We start from the raw sequence: 19,331 nt of genomic DNA, 5'->3' as shown, positions 1-19,331 counted from the left end.
GGTGCCTCCCTGGAATGTCACACCTGCGTCCCGGAAAACAGGTCTCCTGGTCAAAGCAGTCCCGCCCCGCCCTGGGATTAACATGACAATGAACGGGGCCCAGTCAGGGAGCAGTTTGAAAGACATTTTTCAATATGCACTTCTGAAACATTAACGCCTTGTTTCTTCCGACAGTTTAACCAGCGATTAACATGACAATGGACAGGGCCCAGTCAGGGAGCAGCTTGAGAGACACCTTTCAATAGGCACTTCTGAAACATTAACGCCTTGTTTCTTTCGACAGTTTAGCCAGCCTTTAACACGTCTTGTGTTTTTATTTCCCATTTCCAGCCAGCCAGCCAGCCAGCCAGCCGAGCCAGCCTCTGCAGTATTTTTTTTCATTGGTCTTGCCTGCCGTGGAATGAATGTTTCAACACGAGCTGCCGATTGTCAGCACCTCACCTCTTTCTCAATTGGCCGTTGCAATCTCACTCACTCACTGTGAGACACGTCACATCACGTCACTAGTTTTCCTTAAAGAGGTCTCCTTCCACGGCAGTTCGTTAGTGACTGAGACTGACTGACGGAGGTCCGGTGAGACCCAACCCTCTCCCATCTGATTGGTGGCCTACTGGCAAATTTACCAATCTGTCAAGCAATCCTGGCAAGAAAGGGAAAAAAATCTTTAAACTCATCCACTGTTGCAATTAGAAACGGTGGCAAAAATGTGGCCAGAGTGGGAGAGAACGGCAGTGCTTCTAGACTGCATTAAACACAGGCAGCCAGAGACCAAAGAGGGAGTGCAAACAGGAGCCGAGATCAATTCGCATCGAGCGCGTCATCGCTTCTCGGCCTTTTGGCTAAGATCAAGTGTAGTATCTGTTCTTATCAGTTTAATATCTGATACGTCCCCTATCTGGGGACCATATATTAAATTGATTTTTGGAACAGGGAGATGGAACAGGGGCTTGCTCCGTCCACTCCACGCATCGACCCAGTATTGCAGTGTCTCTGGGAACGGTGCACCTCCCTGTGGGGAGATATTCAAAAGGAAAAACAGCTCTTTCCCAGCGTCTCTGTGTGTGTGTGTGTGTGTGTGTGTGTGTGTGTGTATGTATTATTACTGAGAATAAAGCTGATATATTACACTTACTTTCTCAGCTCAGTGGTATTTCTTTCTTCTCCTCGGCTGAATGCCGCTCGCACGTAGCGATATAATTCAAAGTGCAAAATAACTTGGTGCCGTTGACTTTGAACAAGCAGGGTCTGCTTTCAAATGCAAGCTGCGCTCCCGAACTGGACTGTCTGTCTGTTTGTCAAGGAGAGGAAAAGGTGGCGGTGGTGAGGGTGGAGCATTAGCGCTCAGGAGGGGAGACTTTCTTTGAGTGGTGCCAATTAATCTGCACCAGAAAGTCATCCCCCCGACCGGGATTCGAACCCGGGTCTCAACGAGTTTAAAAGGTTGCGTCTTAGACCACTAGACCACCGGAGGGAACTGCCTCAACTCCCTGGGAACTTGTACAAGAGGCTGAGGACACGCACGCCTGCTGCGCTGCGCTGCGCTGGCAGCAGCGACCAGCAGGGGGCCGACCGGCTGATCCTTCCCTTTCACAGGCAGGCTTTTGACCCTCGATTAAACGACAAAGGTGTTCAGAAGGAAGGCCTGGGGGGAGGGAGGCAGGGAGGGACGGACGCACGCACGCAGGGAAATCAGCACAAAGCAGGTCCCCTGGAATCTCACACCTGCGTCCCAGAAAACAGGTCTCCTGGTCAAAGCAGTCCTGCCCGCCCTGCCATTAACGTGACAATGGACAGGGCCCGGCAGCTTGAGACACATCTTTTTTTCAATATGCAAGTTCTTTTTAAAAAGGTTTCCTTCCACAGCAGCTCTGAGTTAGAGTTAGAGTTAGAGTGAGAGAGAGAGAGAGAGAGAGAGAGAGACTGACTGACACTGACTCTCACACACACACACACAGACACACACCGTCTCCCATCCGATTGGTGGACTATGGGATTGAAAATCTAACTTTTAGTTTCAATGCAGCGCGTTGTTGTTGTAATATAGAACTGCAAGTTGCCGTTGTAGTCGTAGTTTCGAATCAGCACAAAGTAGGTGCCTCCCTGGAATGTCACACCTGCGTCCCGGAAAACAGGTCTCCTGGTCAAAGCAGTCCCGCCCCGCCCTGGGATTAACATGACAATGAACGGGGCCCAGTCAGGGAGCAGTTTGAAAGACATTTTTCAATATGCACTTCTGAAACATTAACGCCTTGTTTCTTCCGACAGTTTAACCAGCGATTAACATGACAATGGACAGGGCCCAGTCAGGGAGCAGCTTGAGAGACACCTTTCAATAGGCACTTCTGAAACATTAACGCCTTGTTTCTTTCGACAGTTTAGCCAGCCTTTAACACGTCTTGTGTTTTTATTTCCCATTTCCAGCCAGCCAGCCAGCCAGCCAGCCGAGCCAGCCTCTGCAGTATTTTTTTTCATTGGTCTTGCCTGCCGTGGAATGAATGTTTCAACACGAGCTGCCGATTGTCAGCACCTCACCTCTTTCTCAATTGGCCGTTGCAATCTCACTCACTCACTGTGAGACACGTCACATCACGTCACTAGTTTTCCTTAAAGAGGTCTCCTTCCACGGCAGTTCGTTAGTGACTGAGACTGACTGACGGAGGTCCGGTGAGACCCAACCCTCTCCCATCTGATTGGTGGCCTACTGGCAAATTTACCAATCTGTCAAGCAATCCTGGCAAGAAAGGGAAAAAAATCTTTAAACTCATCCACTGTTGCAATTAGAAACGGTGGCAAAAATGTGGCCAGAGTGGGAGAGAACGGCAGTGCTTCTAGACTGCATTAAACACAGGCAGCCAGAGACCAAAGAGGGAGTGCAAACAGGAGCCGAGATCAATTCGCATCGAGCGCGTCATCGCTTCTCGGCCTTTTGGCTAAGATCAAGTGTAGTATCTGTCATGAACTGCAATGATGTCCAATGTTTTCATTGTACTGCACTTAACGTAACCTGCAAATTGTATAATCTGTATTGTGTACGTTTGGAAAGTAATATGACAACTGTTTTGTATGTACTGCTGCAAATTTTTATGAATAAAGTATATTTTTTGGAAAAAAAAAAAAAAAAAAAAAAATCTGTTCTTATCAGTTTAATATCTGATACGTCCCCTATCTGGGGACCATATATTAAATTGATTTTTGGAACAGGGAGATGGAACAGGGGCTTGCTCCGTCCACTCCACGCATCGACCCAGTATTGCAGTGTCTCTGGGAACGGTGCACCTCCCTGTGGGGAGATATTCAAAAGGAAAAACAGCTCTTTCCCAGCGTCTCTGTGTGTGTGTGTGTGTGTGTATGTATTATTACTGAGAATAAAGCTGATATATTACACTTACTTTCTCAGCTCAGTGGTATTTCTTTCTTCTCCTCGGCTGAATGCCGCTCGCACGTAGCGATATAATTCAAAGTGCAAAATAACTTGGTGCCGTTGACTTTGAACAAGCAGGGTCTGCTTTCAAATGCAAGCTGCGCTCCCGAACTGGACTGTCTGTCTGTTTGTCAAGGAGAGGAAAAGGTGGCGGTGGTGAGGGTGGAGCATTAGCGCTCAGGAGGGGAGACTTTCTTTGAGTGGTGCCAATTAATCTGCACCAGAAAGTCATCCCCCCGACCGGGATTCGAACCCGGGTCTCAACGAGTTTAAAAGGTTGCGTCTTAGACCACTAGACCACCGGAGGGAACTGCCTCAACTCCCTGGGAACTTGTACAAGAGGCTGAGGACACGCACGCCTGCTGCGCTGCGCTGCGCTGGCAGCAGCGACCAGCAGGGGGCCGACCGGCTGATCCTTCCCTTTCACAGGCAGGCTTTTGACCCTCGATTAAACGACAAAGGTGTTCAGAAGGAAGGCCTGGGGGGAGGGAGGCAGGGAGGGACGGACGCACGCACGCAGGGAAATCAGCACAAAGCAGGTCCCCTGGAATCTCACACCTGCGTCCCAGAAAACAGGTCTCCTGGTCAAAGCAGTCCTGCCCGCCCTGCCATTAACGTGACAATGGACAGGGCCCGGCAGCTTGAGACACATCTTTTTTTCAATATGCAAGTTCTTTTTAAAAAGGTTTCCTTCCACAGCAGCTCTGAGTTAGAGTTAGAGTTAGAGTGAGAGAGAGAGAGAGAGAGAGAGAGAGACTGACTGACACTGACTCTCTCACACACACACACAGACACACACCGTCTCCCATCCGATTGGTGGACTATGGGATTGAAAATCTAACTTTTAGTTTCAATGCAGCGCGTTGTTGTTGTAATATAGAACTGCAAGTTGCCGTTGTAGTCGTAGTTTCGAATCAGCACAAAGTAGGTGCCTCCCTGGAATGTCACACCTGCGTCCCGGAAAACAGGTCTCCTGGTCAAAGCAGTCCCGCCCCGCCCTGGGATTAACATGACAATGAACGGGGCCCAGTCAGGGAGCAGTTTGAAAGACATTTTTCAATATGCACTTCTGAAACATTAACGCCTTGTTTCTTCCGACAGTTTAACCAGCGATTAACATGACAATGGACAGGGCCCAGTCAGGGAGCAGCTTGAGAGACACCTTTCAATAGGCACTTCTGAAACATTAACGCCTTGTTTCTTTCGACAGTTTAGCCAGCCTTTAACACGTCTTGTGTTTTTATTTCCCATTTCCAGCCAGCCAGCCAGCCAGCCAGCCGAGCCAGCCTCTGCAGTATTTTTTTTCATTGGTCTTGCCTGCCGTGGAATGAATGTTTCAACACGAGCTGCCGATTGTCAGCACCTCACCTCTTTCTCAATTGGCCGTTGCAATCTCACTCACTCACTGTGAGACACGTCACATCACGTCACTAGTTTTCCTTAAAGAGGTCTCCTTCCACGGCAGTTCGTTAGTGACTGAGACTGACTGACGGAGGTCCGGTGAGACCCAACCCTCTCCCATCTGATTGGTGGCCTACTGGCAAATTTACCAATCTGTCAAGCAATCCTGGCAAGAAAGGGAAAAAAATCTTTAAACTCATCCACTGTTGCAATTAGAAACGGTGGCAAAAATGTGGCCAGAGTGGGAGAGAACGGCAGTGCTTCTAGACTGCATTAAACACAGGCAGCCAGAGACCAAAGAGGGAGTGCAAACAGGAGCCGAGATCAATTCGCATCGAGCGCGTCATCGCTTCTCGGCCTTTTGGCTAAGATCAAGTGGTCAAGTGGGGGAAGGCAACCATTTGGAGCCTTTCTGCCATTCTATGCCGGGGGGATGCAGTCAGGGAGAAATCCCCTCGGGCAGAGTGTAGAGCTTTGGCTTGTAGAGCTTTGGCTTGATGTAATGTCACTGCAAGGTATCTGGAATGAATCTGAAAGGCAATAAGGCACCCCAGAGTGTCAGAAAAAAAAAAAAAAAAAAAAAAAAAAAAAAATCTGTTCTTATCAGTTTAATATCTGATACGTCCCCTATCTGGGGACCATATATTAAATTGATTTTTGGAACAGGGAGATGGAACAGGGGCTTGCTCCGTCCACTCCACGCATCGACCCAGTATTGCAGTGTCTCTGGGAACGGTGCACCTCCCTGTGGGGAGATATTCAAAAGGAAAAACAGCTCTTTCCCAGCGTCTCTGTGTGTGTGTGTGTGTGTGTGTGTGTGTGTGTATGTATTATTACTGAGAATAAAGCTGATATATTACACTTACTTTCTCAGCTCAGTGGTATTTCTTTCTTCTCCTCGGCTGAATGCCGCTCGCACGTAGCGATATAATTCAAAGTGCAAAATAACTTGGTGCCGTTGACTTTGAACAAGCAGGGTCTGCTTTCAAATGCAAGCTGCGCTCCCGAACTGGACTGTCTGTCTGTTTGTCAAGGAGAGGAAAAGGTGGCGGTGGTGAGGGTGGAGCATTAGCGCTCAGGAGGGGAGACTTTCTTTGAGTGGTGCCAATTAATCTGCACCAGAAAGTCATCCCCCCGACCGGGATTCGAACCCGGGTCTCAACGAGTTTAAAAGGTTGCGTCTTAGACCACTAGACCACCGGAGGGAACTGCCTCAACTCCCTGGGAACTTGTACAAGAGGCTGAGGACACGCACGCCTGCTGCGCTGCGCTGCGCTGGCAGCAGCGACCAGCAGGGGGCCGACCGGCTGATCCTTCCCTTTCACAGGCAGGCTTTTGACCCTCGATTAAACGACAAAGGTGTTCAGAAGGAAGGCCTGGGGGGAGGGAGGCAGGGAGGGACGGACGCACGCACGCAGGGAAATCAGCACAAAGCAGGTCCCCTGGAATCTCACACCTGCGTCCCAGAAAACAGGTCTCCTGGTCAAAGCAGTCCTGCCCGCCCTGCCATTAACGTGACAATGGACAGGGCCCGGCAGCTTGAGACACATCTTTTTTTCAATATGCAAGTTCTTTTTAAAAAGGTTTCCTTCCACAGCAGCTCTGAGTTAGAGTTAGAGTTAGAGTGAGAGAGAGAGAGAGAGAGAGAGAGAGACTGACTGACACTGACTCTCTCACACACACACACAGACACACACCGTCTCCCATCCGATTGGTGGACTATGGGATTGAAAATCTAACTTTTAGTTTCAATGCAGCGCGTTGTTGTTGTAATATAGAACTGCAAGTTGCCGTTGTAGTCGTAGTTTCGAATCAGCACAAAGTAGGTGCCTCCCTGGAATGTCACACCTGCGTCCCGGAAAACAGGTCTCCTGGTCAAAGCAGTCCCGCCCCGCCCTGGGATTAACATGACAATGAACGGGGCCCAGTCAGGGAGCAGTTTGAAAGACATTTTTCAATATGCACTTCTGAAACATTAACGCCTTGTTTCTTCCGACAGTTTAACCAGCGATTAACATGACAATGGACAGGGCCCAGTCAGGGAGCAGCTTGAGAGACACCTTTCAATAGGCACTTCTGAAACATTAACGCCTTGTTTCTTTCGACAGTTTAGCCAGCCTTTAACACGTCTTGTGTTTTTATTTCCCATTTCCAGCCAGCCAGCCAGCCAGCCAGCCGAGCCAGCCTCTGCAGTATTTTTTTTCATTGGTCTTGCCTGCCGTGGAATGAATGTTTCAACACGAGCTGCCGATTGTCAGCACCTCACCTCTTTCTCAATTGGCCGTTGCAATCTCACTCACTCACTGTGAGACACGTCACATCACGTCACTAGTTTTCCTTAAAGAGGTCTCCTTCCACGGCAGTTCGTTAGTGACTGAGACTGACTGACGGAGGTCCGGTGAGACCCAACCCTCTCCCATCTGATTGGTGGCCTACTGGCAAATTTACCAATCTGTCAAGCAATCCTGGCAAGAAAGGGAAAAAAATCTTTAAACTCATCCACTGTTGCAATTAGAAACGGTGGCAAAAATGTGGCCAGAGTGGGAGAGAACGGCAGTGCTTCTAGACTGCATTAAACACAGGCAGCCAGAGACCAAAGAGGGAGTGCAAACAGGAGCCGAGATCAATTCGCATCGAGCGCGTCATCGCTTCTCGGCCTTTTGGCTAAGATCAAGTGGTCAAGTGGGGGAAGGCAACCATTTGGAGCCTTTCTGCCATTCTATGCCGGGGGGATGCAGTCAGGGAGAAATCCCCTCGGGCAGAGTGTAGAGCTTTGGCTTGTAGAGCTTTGGCTTGATGTAATGTCACTGCAAGGTATCTGGAATGAATCTGAAAGGCAATAAGGCACCCCAGAGTGTCAGAAAAAAAAAAAAAAAAAAAAAAAAAAAAAAATCTGTTCTTATCAGTTTAATATCTGATACGTCCCCTATCTGGGGACCATATATTAAATTGATTTTTGGAACAGGGAGATGGAACAGGGGCTTGCTCCGTCCACTCCACGCATCGACCCAGTATTGCAGTGTCTCTGGGAACGGTGCACCTCCCTGTGGGGAGATATTCAAAAGGAAAAACAGCTCTTTCCCAGCGTCTCTGTGTGTGTGTGTGTGTGTGTGTGTGTGTGTGTATGTATTATTACTGAGAATAAAGCTGATATATTACACTTACTTTCTCAGCTCAGTGGTATTTCTTTCTTCTCCTCGGCTGAATGCCGCTCGCACGTAGCGATATAATTCAAAGTGCAAAATAACTTGGTGCCGTTGACTTTGAACAAGCAGGGTCTGCTTTCAAATGCAAGCTGCGCTCCCGAACTGGACTGTCTGTCTGTTTGTCAAGGAGAGGAAAAGGTGGCGGTGGTGAGGGTGGAGCATTAGCGCTCAGGAGGGGAGACTTTCTTTGAGTGGTGCCAATTAATCTGCACCAGAAAGTCATCCCCCCGACCGGGATTCGAACCCGGGTCTCAACGAGTTTAAAAGGTTGCGTCTTAGACCACTAGACCACCGGAGGGAACTGCCTCAACTCCCTGGGAACTTGTACAAGAGGCTGAGGACACGCACGCCTGCTGCGCTGCGCTGCGCTGGCAGCAGCGACCAGCAGGGGGCCGACCGGCTGATCCTTCCCTTTCACAGGCAGGCTTTTGACCCTCGATTAAACGACAAAGGTGTTCAGAAGGAAGGCCTGGGGGGAGGGAGGCAGGGAGGGACGGACGCACGCACGCAGGGAAATCAGCACAAAGCAGGTCCCCTGGAATCTCACACCTGCGTCCCAGAAAACAGGTCTCCTGGTCAAAGCAGTCCTGCCCGCCCTGCCATTAACGTGACAATGGACAGGGCCCGGCAGCTTGAGACACATCTTTTTTTCAATATGCAAGTTCTTTTTAAAAAGGTTTCCTTCCACAGCAGCTCTGAGTTAGAGTTAGAGTTAGAGTGAGAGAGAGAGAGAGAGAGAGAGAGAGACTGACTGACACTGACTCTCTCACACACACACACAGACACACACCGTCTCCCATCCGATTGGTGGACTATGGGATTGAAAATCTAACTTTTAGTTTCAATGCAGCGCGTTGTTGTTGTAATATAGAACTGCAAGTTGCCGTTGTAGTCGTAGTTTCGAATCAGCACAAAGTAGGTGCCTCCCTGGAATGTCACACCTGCGTCCCGGAAAACAGGTCTCCTGGTCAAAGCAGTCCCGCCCCGCCCTGGGATTAACATGACAATGAACGGGGCCCAGTCAGGGAGCAGTTTGAAAGACATTTTTCAATATGCACTTCTGAAACATTAACGCCTTGTTTCTTCCGACAGTTTAACCAGCGATTAACATGACAATGGACAGGGCCCAGTCAGGGAGCAGCTTGAGAGACACCTTTCAATAGGCACTTCTGAAACATTAACGCCTTGTTTCTTTCGACAGTTTAGCCAGCCTTTAACACGTCTTGTGTTTTTATTTCCCATTTCCAGCCAGCCAGCCAGCCAGCCAGCCGAGCCAGCCTCTGCAGTATTTTTTTTCATTGGTCTTGCCTGCCGTGGAATGAATGTTTCAACACGAGCTGCCGATTGTCAGCACCTCACCTCTTTCTCAATTGGCCGTTGCAATCTCACTCACTCACTGTGAGACACGTCACATCACGTCACTAGTTTTCCTTAAAGAGGTCTCCTTCCACGGCAGTTCGTTAGTGACTGAGACTGACTGACGGAGGTCCGGTGAGACCCAACCCTCTCCCATCTGATTGGTGGCCTACTGGCAAATTTACCAATCTGTCAAGCAATCCTGGCAAGAAAGGGAAAAAAATCTTTAAACTCATCCACTGTTGCAATTAGAAACGGTGGCAAAAATGTGGCCAGAGTGGGAGAGAACGGCAGTGCTTCTAGACTGCATTAAACACAGGCAGCCAGAGACCAAAGAGGGAGTGCAAACAGGAGCCGAGATCAATTCGCATCGAGCGCGTCATCGCTTCTCGGCCTTTTGGCTAAGATCAAGTGGTCAAGTGGGGGAAGGCAACCATTTGGAGCCTTCCTGCCATTGTATGCCGGGGGGATGCAGTCAGGGAGAAATCCCCTCGGGCAGAGTGTAGAGCTTTGGCTTGTAGAGCTTTGGCTTGATGTAATGTCACTGCAAGGAATCTGGAATGAATCTGTAAGGCAATAAGGCACCCCAGAGTGTCAGAAAAAAAAAAAAAAAAAAAAAAAAAAAAAAAAAAATCTGTTCTTATCAGTTTAATATCTGATACGTCCCCTATCTGGGGACCATATATTAAATTGATTTTTGGAACAGGGAGATGGAACAGGGGCTTGCTCCGTCCACTCCACGCATCGACCCAGTATTGCAGTGTCTCTGGGAACGGTGCACCTCCCTGTGGGGAGATATTCAAAAGGAAAAACAGCTCTTTCCCAGCGTCTCTGTGTGTGTGTGTGTGTGTGTGTGTGTGTGTGTATGTATTATTACTGAGAATAAAGCTGATATATTACACTTACTTTCTCAGCTCAGTGGTATTTCTTTCTTCTCCTCGGCTGAATGCCGCTCGCACGTAGCGATATAATTCAAAGTGCAAAATAACTTGGTGCCGTTGACTTTGAACAAGCAGGGTCTGCTTTCAAATGCAAGCTGCGCTCCCGAACTGGACTGTCTGTCTGTTTGTCAAGGAGAGGAAAAGGTGGCGGTGGTGAGGGTGGAGCATTAGCGCTCAGGAGGGGAGACTTTCTTTGAGTGGTGCCAATTAATCTGCACCAGAAAGTCATCCCCCCGACCGGGATTCGAACCCGGGTCTCAACGAGTTTAAAAGGTTGCGTCTTAGACCACTAGACCACCGGAGGGAACTGCCTCAACTCCCTGGGAACTTGTACAAGAGGCTGAGGACACGCACGCCTGCTGCGCTGCGCTGCGCTGGCAGCAGCGACCAGCAGGGGGCCGACCGGCTGATCCTTCCCTTTCACAGGCAGGCTTTTGACCCTCGATTAAACGACAAAGGTGTTCAGAAGGAAGGCCTGGGGGGAGGGAGGCAGGGAGGGACGGACGCACGCACGCAGGGAAATCAGCACAAAGCAGGTCCCCTGGAATCTCACACCTGCGTCCCAGAAAACAGGTCTCCTGGTCAAAGCAGTCCTGCCCGCCCTGCCATTAACGTGACAATGGACAGGGCCCGGCAGCTTGAGACACATCTTTTTTTCAATATGCAAGTTCTTTTTAAAAAGGTTTCCTTCCACAGCAGCTCTGAGTTAGAGTTAGAGTTAGAGTGAGAGAGAGAGAGAGAGAGAGAGAGAGACTGACTGACACTGACTCTCTCACACACACACACAGACACACACCGTCTCCCATCCGATTGGTGGACTATGGGATTGAAAATCTAACTTTTAGTTTCAATGCAGCGCGTTGTTGTTGTAATATAGAACTGCAAGTTGCCGTTGTAGTCGTAGTTTCGAATCAGCACAAAGTAGGTGCCTCCCTGGAATGTCACACCTGCGTCCCGGAAAACAGGTCTCCTGGTCAAAGCAGTCCCGCCCCGCCCTGGGATTAACATGACAATGAACGGGGCCCAGTCAGGGAGCAGTTTGAAAGACATTTTTCAATATGCACTTCTGAAACATTAACGCCTTGTTTCTTCCGACAGTTTAACCAGCGATTAACATGACAATGGACAGGGCCCAGTCAGGGAGCAGCTTGAGAGACACCTTTCAATAGGCACTTCTGAAACATTAACGCCTTGTTTCTTTCGACAGTTTAGCCAGCCTTTAACACGTCTTGTGTTTTTATTTCCCATTTCCAGCCAGCCAGCCAGCCAGCCAGCCGAGCCAGCCTCTGCAGTATTTTTTTTCATTGGTCTTGCCTGCCGTGGAATGAATGTTTCAACACGAGCTGCCGATTGTCAGCACCTCACCTCTTTCTCAATTGGCCGTTGCAATCTCACTCACTCACTGTGAGACACGTCACATCACGTCACTAGTTTTCCTTAAAGAGGTCTCCTTCCACGGCAGTTCGTTAGTGACTGAGACTGACTGACGGAGGTCCGGTGAGACCCAACCCTCTCCCATCTGATTGGTGGCCTACTGGCAAATTTACCAATCTGTCAAGCAATCCTGGCAAGAAAGGGAAAAAAATCTTTAAACTCATCCACTGTTGCAATTAGAAACGGTGGCAAAAATGTGGCCAGAGTGGGAGAGAACGGCAGTGCTTCTAGACTGCATTAAACACAGGCAGCCAGAGACCAAAGAGGGAGTGCAAACAGGAGCCGAGATCAATTCGCATCGAGCGCGTCATCGCTTCTCGGCCTTTTGGCTAAGATCAAGTGTAGTATCTGTTCTTATCAGTTTAATATCTGATACGTCCCCTATCTGGGGACCATATATTAAATTGATTTTTGGAACAGGGAGATGGAACAGGGGCTTGCTCCGTCCACTCCACGCATCGACCCAGTATTGCAGTGTCTCTGGGAACGGTGCACCTCCCTGTGGGGAGATATTCAAAAGGAAAAACAGCTCTTTCCCAGCGTCTCTGTGTGTGTGTGTGTGTGTGTATGTATTATTACTGAGAATAAAGCTGATATATTACACTTACTTTCTCAGCTCAGTGGTATTTCTTTCTTCTCCTCGGCTGAATGCCGCTCGCACGTAGCGATATAATTCAAAGTGCAAAATAACTTGGTGCCGTTGACTTTGAACAAGCAGGGTCTGCTTTCAAATGCAAGCTGCGCTCCCGAACTGGACTGTCTGTCTGTTTGTCAAGGAGAGGAAAAGGTGGCGGTGGTGAGGGTGGAGCATTAGCGCTCAGGAGGGGAGACTTTCTTTGAGTGGTGCCAATTAATCTGCACCAGAAAGTCATCCCCCCGACCGGGATTCGAACCCGGGTCTCAACGAGTTTAAAAGGTTGCGTCTTAGACCACTAGACCACCGGAGGGAACTGCCTCAACTCCCTGGGAACTTGTACAAGAGGCTGAGGACACGCACGCCTGCTGCGCTGCGCTGCGCTGGCAGCAGCGACCAGCAGGGGGCCGACCGGCTGATCCTTCCCTTTCACAGGCAGGCTTTTGACCCTCGATTAAACGACAAAGGTGTTCAGAAGGAAGGCCTGGGGGGAGGGAGGCAGGGAGGGACGGACGCACGCACGCAGGGAAATCAGCACAAAGCAGGTCCCCTGGAATCTCACACCTGCGTCCCAGAAAACAGGTCTCCTGGTCAAAGCAGTCCTGCCCGCCCTGCCATTAACGTGACAATGGACAGGGCCCGGCAGCTTGAGACACATCTTTTTTTCAATATGCAAGTTCTTTTTAAAAAGGTTTCCTTCCACAGCAGCTCTGAGTTAGAGTTAGAGTTAGAGTGAGAGAGAGAGAGAGAGAGAGAGAGAGACTGACTGACACTGACTCTCTCACACACACACACAGACACACACCGTCTCCCATCCGATTGGTGGACTATGGGATTGAAAATCTAACTTTTAGTTTCAATGCAGCGCGTTGTTGTTGTAATATAGAACTGCAAGTTGCCGTTGTAGTCGTAGTTTCGAATCAGCACAAAGTAGGTGCCTCCCTGGAATGTCACACCTGCGTCCCGGAAAACAGGTCTCCTGGTCAAAGCAGTCCCGCCCCGCCCTGGGATTAACATGACAATGAACGGGGCCCAGTCAGGGAGCAGTTTGAAAGACATTTTTCAATATGCACTTCTGAAACATTAACGCCTTGTTTCTTCCGACAGTTTAACCAGCGATTAACATGACAATGGACAGGGCCCAGTCAGGGAGCAGCTTGAGAGACACCTTTCAATAGGCACTTCTGAAACATTAACGCCTTGTTTCTTTCGACAGTTTAGCCAGCCTTTAACACGTCTTGTGTTTTTATTTCCCATTTCCAGCCAGCCAGCCAGCCAGCCAGCCGAGCCAGCCTCTGCAGTATTTTTTTTCATTGGTCTTGCCTGCCGTGGAATGAATGTTTCAACACGAGCTGCCGATTGTCAGCACCTCACCTCTTTCTCAATTGGCCGTTGCAATCTCACTCACTCACTGTGAGACACGTCACATCACGTCACTAGTTTTCCTTAAAGAGGTCTCCTTCCACGGCAGTTCGTTAGTGACTGAGACTGACTGACGGAGGTCCGGTGAGACCCAACCCTCTCCCATCTGATTGGTGGCCTACTGGCAAATTTACCAATCTGTCAAGCAATCCTGGCAAGAAAGGGAAAAAAATCTTTAAACTCATCCACTGTTGCAATTAGAAACGGTGGCAAAAATGTGGCCAGAGTGGGAGAGAACGGCAGTGCTTCTAGACTGCATTAAACACAGGCAGCCAGAGACCAAAGAGGGAGTGCAAACAGGAGCCGAGATCAATTCGCATCGAGCGCGTCATCGCTTCTCGGCCTTTTGGCTAAGATCAAGTGTAGTATCTGTTCTTATCAGTTTAATATCTGATACGTCCCCTATCTGGGGACCATATATTAAATTGATTTTTGGAACAGGGAGATGGAACAGGGGCTTGCTCCGTCCACTCCACGCATCGACCCAGTATTGCAGTGTCTCTGGGAACGGTGCACCTCCCTGTGGGGAGATATTCAAAAGGAAAAACAGCTCTTTCCCAGCGTCTCTGTGTGTGTGTGTGTGTGTGTATGTATTATTACTGAGAATAAAGCTGATATATTACACTTACTTTCTCAGCTCAGTGGTATTTCTTTCTTCTCCTCGGCTGAATGCCGCTCGCACGTAGCGATATAATTCAAAGTGCAAAATAACTTGGTGCCGTTGACTTTGAACAAGCAGGGTCTGCTTTCAAATGCAAGCTGCGCTCCCGAACTGGACTGTCTGTCTGTTTGTCAAGGAGAGGAAAAGGTGGCGGTGGTGAGGGTGGAGCATTAGCGCTCAGGAGGGGAGACTTTCTTTGAGTGGTGCCAATTAATCTGCACCAGAAAGTCATCCCCCCGACCGGGATTCGAACCCGGGTCTCAACGAGTTTAAAAGGTTGCGTCTTAGACCACTAGACCACCGGAGGGAACTGCCTCAACTCCCTGGGAACTTGTACAAGAGGCTGAGGACACGCACGCCTGCTGCGCTGCGCTGCGCTGGCAGCAGCGACCAGCAGGGGGCCGACCGGCTGATCCTTCCCTTTCACAGGCAGGCTTTTGACCCTCGATTAAACGACAAAGGTGTTCAGAAGGAAGGCCTGGGGGGAGGGAGGCAGGGAGGGACGGACGCACGCACGCAGGGAAATCAGCACAAAGCAGGTCCCCTGGAATCTCACACCTGCGTCCCAGAAAACAGGTCTCCTGGTCAAAGCAGTCCTGCCCGCCCTGCCATTAACGTGACAATGGACAGGGCCCGGCAGCTTGAGACACATCTTTTTTTCAATATGCAAGTTCTTTTTAAAAAGGTTTCCTTCCACAGCAGCTCTGAGTTAGAGTTAGAGTTAGAGTGAGAGAGAGAGAGAGAGAGAGAGAGAGACTGACTGACACTGACTCTCTCACACACACACACAGACACACACCGTCTCCCATCCGATTGGTGGACTATGGGATTGAAAATCTAACTTTTAGTTTCAATGCAGCGCGTTGTTGTTGTAATATAGAACTGCAAGTTGCCGTTGTAGTCGTAGTTTCGAATCAGCACAAAGTAGGTGCCTCCCTGGAATGTCACACCTGCGTCCCGGAAAACAGGTCTCCTGGTCAAAGCAGTCCCGCCCCGCCCTGGGATTAACATGACAATGAACGGGGCCCAGTCAGGGAGCAGTTTGAAAGACATTTTTCAATATGCACTTCTGAAACATTAACGCCTTGTTTCTTCCGACAGTTTAACCAGCGATTAACATGACAATGGACAGGGCCCAGTCAGGGAGCAGCTTGAGAGACACCTTTCAATAGGCACTTCTGAAACATTAACGCCTTGTTTCTTTCGACAGTTTAGCCAGCCTTTAACACGTCTTGTGTTTTTATTTCCCATTTCCAGCCAGCCAGCCAGCCAGCCAGCCGAGCCAGCCTCTGCAGTATTTTTTTTCATTGGTCTTGCCTGCCGTGGAATGAATGTTTCAACACGAGCTGCCGATTGTCAGCACCTCACCTCTTTCTCAATTGGCCGTTGCAATCTCACTCACTCACTGTGAGACACGTCACATCACGTCACTAGTTTTCCTTAAAGAGGTCTCCTTCCACGGCAGTTCGTTAGTGACTGAGACTGACTGACGGAGGTCCGGTGAGACCCAACCCTCTCCCATCTGATTGGTGGCCTACTGGCAAATTTACCAATCTGTCAAGCAATCCTGGCAAGAAAGGGAAAAAAATCTTTAAACTCATCCACTGTTGCAATTAGAAACGGTGGCAAAAATGTGGCCAGAGTGGGAGAGAACGGCAGTGCTTCTAGACTGCATTAAACACAGGCAGCCAGAGACCAAAGAGGGAGTGCAAACAGGAGCCGAGATCAATTCGCATCGAGCGCGTCATCGCTTCTCGGCCTTTTGGCTAAGATCAAGTGGTCAAGTGGGGGAAGGCAACCATTTGGAGCCTTTCTGCCATTCTATGCCGGGGGGATGCAGTCAGGGAGAAATCCCCTCGGGCAGAGTGTAGAGCTTTGGCTTGTAGAGCTTTGGCTTGATGTAATGTCACTGCAAGGTATCTGGAATGAATCTGAAAGGCAATAAGGCACCCCAGAGTGTCAGAAAAAAAAAAAAAAAAAAAAAAAAAAAAAAATCTGTTCTTATCAGTTTAATATCTGATACGTCCCCTATCTGGGGACCATATATTAAATTGATTTTTGGAACAGGGAGATGGAACAGGGGCTTGCTCCGTCCACTCCACGCATCGACCCAGTATTGCAGTGTCTCTGGGAACGGTGCACCTCCCTGTGGGGAGATATTCAAAAGGAAAAACAGCTCTTTCCCAGCGTCTCTGTGTGTGTGTGTGTGTGTGTGTGTGTGTGTATGTATTATTACTGAGAATAAAGCTGATATATTACACTTACTTTCTCAGCTCAGTGGTATTTCTTTCTTCTCCTCGGCTGAATGCCGCTCGCACGTAGCGATATAATTCAAAGTGCAAAATAACTTGGTGCCGTTGACTTTGAACAAGCAGGGTCTGCTTTCAAATGCAAGCTGCGCTCCCGAACTGGACTGTCTGTCTGTTTGTCAAGGAGAGGAAAAGGTGGCGGTGGTGAGGGTGGAGCATTAGCGCTCAGGAGGGGAGACTTTCTTTGAGTGGTGCCAATTAATCTGCACCAGAAAGTCATCCCCCCGACCGGGATTCGAACCCGGGTCTCAACGAGTTTAAAAGGTTGCGTCTTAGACCACTAGACCACCGGAGGGAACTGCCTCAACTCCCTGGGAACTTGTACAAGAGGCTGAGGACACGCACGCCTGCTGCGCTGCGCTGCGCTGGCAGCAGCGACCAGCAGGGGGCCGACCGGCTGATCCTTCCCTTTCACAGGCAGGCTTTTGACCCTCGATTAAACGACAAAGGTGTTCAGAAGGAAGGCCTGGGGGGAGGGAGGCAGGGAGGGACGGACGCACGCACGCAGGGAAATCAGCACAAAGCAGGTCCCCTGGAATCTCACACCTGCGTCCCAGAAAACAGGTCTCCTGGTCAAAGCAGTCCTGCCCGCCCTGCCATTAACGTGACAATGGACAGGGCCCGGCAGCTTGAGACACATCTTTTTTTCAATATGCAAGTTCTTTTTAAAAAGGTTTCCTTCCACAGCAGCTCTGAGTTAGAGTTAGAGTGAGAGTGAGAGAGAGAGAGAGAGACTGACTGACACTGACTCTCACACACACACACACACACAGACACACACCGTCTCCCATCCGATTGGTGGACTATGGGATTGAAAATCTAACTTTTAGTTTCAATGCAGCGCGTTGTTGTTGTAATATAGAACTGCAAGTTGCCGTTGTAGTCGTAGTTTCGAATCAGCACAAAGTAGGTGCCTCCCTGGAATGTCACACCTGCGTCCCGGAAAACAGGTCTCCTGGTCAAAGCAGTCCCGCCCCGCCCTGGGATTAACATGACAATGAACGGGGCCCAGTCAGGGAGCAGTTTGAAAGACATTTTTCAATATGCACTTCTGAAACATTAACGCCTTGTTTCTTCCGACAGTTTAACCAGCGATTAACATGACAATGGACAGGGCCCAGTCAGGGAGCAGCTTGAGAGACACCTTTCAATAGGCACTTCTGAAACATTAACGCCTTGTTTCTTTCGACAGTTTAGCCAGCCTTTAACACGTCTTGTGTTTTTATTTCCCATTTCCAGCCAGCCAGCCAGCCAGCCAGCCGAGCCAGCCTCTGCAGTATTTTTTTTCATTGGTCTTGCCTGCCGTGGAATGAATGTTTCAACACGAGCTGCCGATTGTCAGCACCTCACCTCTTTCTCAATTGGCCGTTGCAATCTCACTCACTCACTGTGAGACACGTCACATCACGTCACTAGTTTTCCTTAAAGAGGTCTCCTTCCACGGCAGTTCGTTAGTGACTGAGACTGACTGACGGAGGTCCGGTGAGACCCAACCCTCTCCCATCTGATTGGTGGCCTACTGGCAAATTTACCAATCTGTCAAGCAATCCTGGCAAGAAAGGGAAAAAAATCTTTAAACTCATCCACTGTTGCAATTAGAAACGGTGGCAAAAATGTGGCCAGAGTGGGAGAGAACGGCAGTGCTTCTAGACTGCATTAAACACAGGCAGCCAGAGACCAAAGAGGGAGTGCAAACAGGAGCCGAGATCAATTCGCATCGAGCGCGTCATCGCTTCTCGGCCTTTTGGCTAAGATCAAGTGGTCAAGTGGGGGAAGGCAACCATTTGGAGCCTTCCTGCCATTGTATGCCGGGGGGATGCAGTCAGGGAGAAATCCCCTCGGGCAGAGTGTAGAGCTTTGGCTTGTAGAGCTTTGGCTTGATGTAATGTCACTGCAAGGAATCTGGAATGAATCTGTAAGGCAATAAGGCACCCCAGAGTGTCAGGAAAAAAAAAAAAAAATCTGTTCTTATCAGTTTAATATCTGATACGTCCCCTATCTGGGGACCATATATTAAATTGATTTTTGGAACAGGGAGATGGAACAGGGGCTTGCTCCGTCCACTCCACGCATCGACCCAGTATTGCAGTGTCTCTGGGAACGGTGCACCTCCCTGTGGGGAGATATTCAAAAGGAAAAACAGCTCTTTCCCAGCGTCTCTGTGTGTGTGTGTGTGTGTGTGTGTGTGTGTGTATGTATTATTACTGAGAATAAAGCTGATATATTACACTTACTTTCTCAGCTCAGTGGTATTTCTTTCTTCTCCTCGGCTGAATGCCGCTCGCACGTAGCGATATAATTCAAAGTGCAAAATAACTTGGTGCCGTTGACTTTGAACAAGCAGGGTCTGCTTTCAAATGCAAGCTGCGCTCCCGAACTGGACTGTCTGTCTGTTTGTCAAGGAGAGGAAAAGGTGGCGGTGGTGAGGGTGGAGCATTAGCGCTCAGGAGGGGAGACTTTCTTTGAGTGGTGCCAATTAATCTGCACCAGAAAGTCATCCCCCCGACCGGGATTCGAACCCGGGTCTCAACGAGTTTAAAAGGTTG

At 49.3% G+C, this 19,331-nt stretch overlaps 4 non-coding genes and 6 pseudogenes across 4 annotated transcripts; all 10 read left to right on the top strand.

Annotated features, from left to right (window-relative positions):
- The first annotated feature begins 819 nt into the window (after window positions 1-819).
- LOC137325728 (U2 spliceosomal RNA) lies at window positions 820-1,010 on the top strand. Its single transcript, XR_010963970.1, has one exon. It is a non-coding gene; the product is annotated as a U2 spliceosomal RNA (small nuclear RNA).
- Window positions 1,011-2,910: 1,900 nt separating this feature from the next.
- On the top strand, window positions 2,911-3,038 carry LOC137326050 (U2 spliceosomal RNA; annotated as a pseudogene).
- A 56-nt stretch (window positions 3,039-3,094) lies between these two features.
- LOC137325819 (U2 spliceosomal RNA) lies at window positions 3,095-3,281 on the top strand. Its single transcript, XR_010964032.1, has one exon. It is a non-coding gene; the product is annotated as a U2 spliceosomal RNA (small nuclear RNA).
- Window positions 3,282-5,350: 2,069 nt separating this feature from the next.
- On the top strand, window positions 5,351-5,568 carry LOC137325971 (U2 spliceosomal RNA; annotated as a pseudogene).
- A 2,081-nt stretch (window positions 5,569-7,649) lies between these two features.
- LOC137325970 (U2 spliceosomal RNA) lies at window positions 7,650-7,867 on the top strand (annotated as a pseudogene).
- Window positions 7,868-9,948: 2,081 nt separating this feature from the next.
- On the top strand, window positions 9,949-10,170 carry LOC137325957 (U2 spliceosomal RNA; annotated as a pseudogene).
- A 1,898-nt stretch (window positions 10,171-12,068) lies between these two features.
- LOC137325727 (U2 spliceosomal RNA) lies at window positions 12,069-12,259 on the top strand. The gene has a single exon (XR_010963969.1). It is a non-coding gene; the product is annotated as a U2 spliceosomal RNA (small nuclear RNA).
- Window positions 12,260-14,145: 1,886 nt separating this feature from the next.
- LOC137325726 (U2 spliceosomal RNA) lies at window positions 14,146-14,336 on the top strand. The gene has a single exon (XR_010963968.1). It is a non-coding gene; the product is annotated as a U2 spliceosomal RNA (small nuclear RNA).
- Window positions 14,337-16,405: 2,069 nt separating this feature from the next.
- Window positions 16,406-16,623, top strand: LOC137325969 (U2 spliceosomal RNA; annotated as a pseudogene).
- A 2,073-nt stretch (window positions 16,624-18,696) lies between these two features.
- On the top strand, window positions 18,697-18,899 carry LOC137325864 (U2 spliceosomal RNA; annotated as a pseudogene).
- The last annotated feature ends 432 nt before the right edge of the window (window positions 18,900-19,331 follow it).

The sequence above is a fragment of the Heptranchias perlo genome, chromosome 9, assembly GCF_035084215.1.
Source record: "Heptranchias perlo isolate sHepPer1 chromosome 9, sHepPer1.hap1, whole genome shotgun sequence".
Classification (NCBI taxonomy): domain Eukaryota; kingdom Metazoa; phylum Chordata; class Chondrichthyes; order Hexanchiformes; family Hexanchidae; genus Heptranchias; species Heptranchias perlo.
This window is presented reverse-complemented; position numbering and strand designations above follow the sequence as displayed.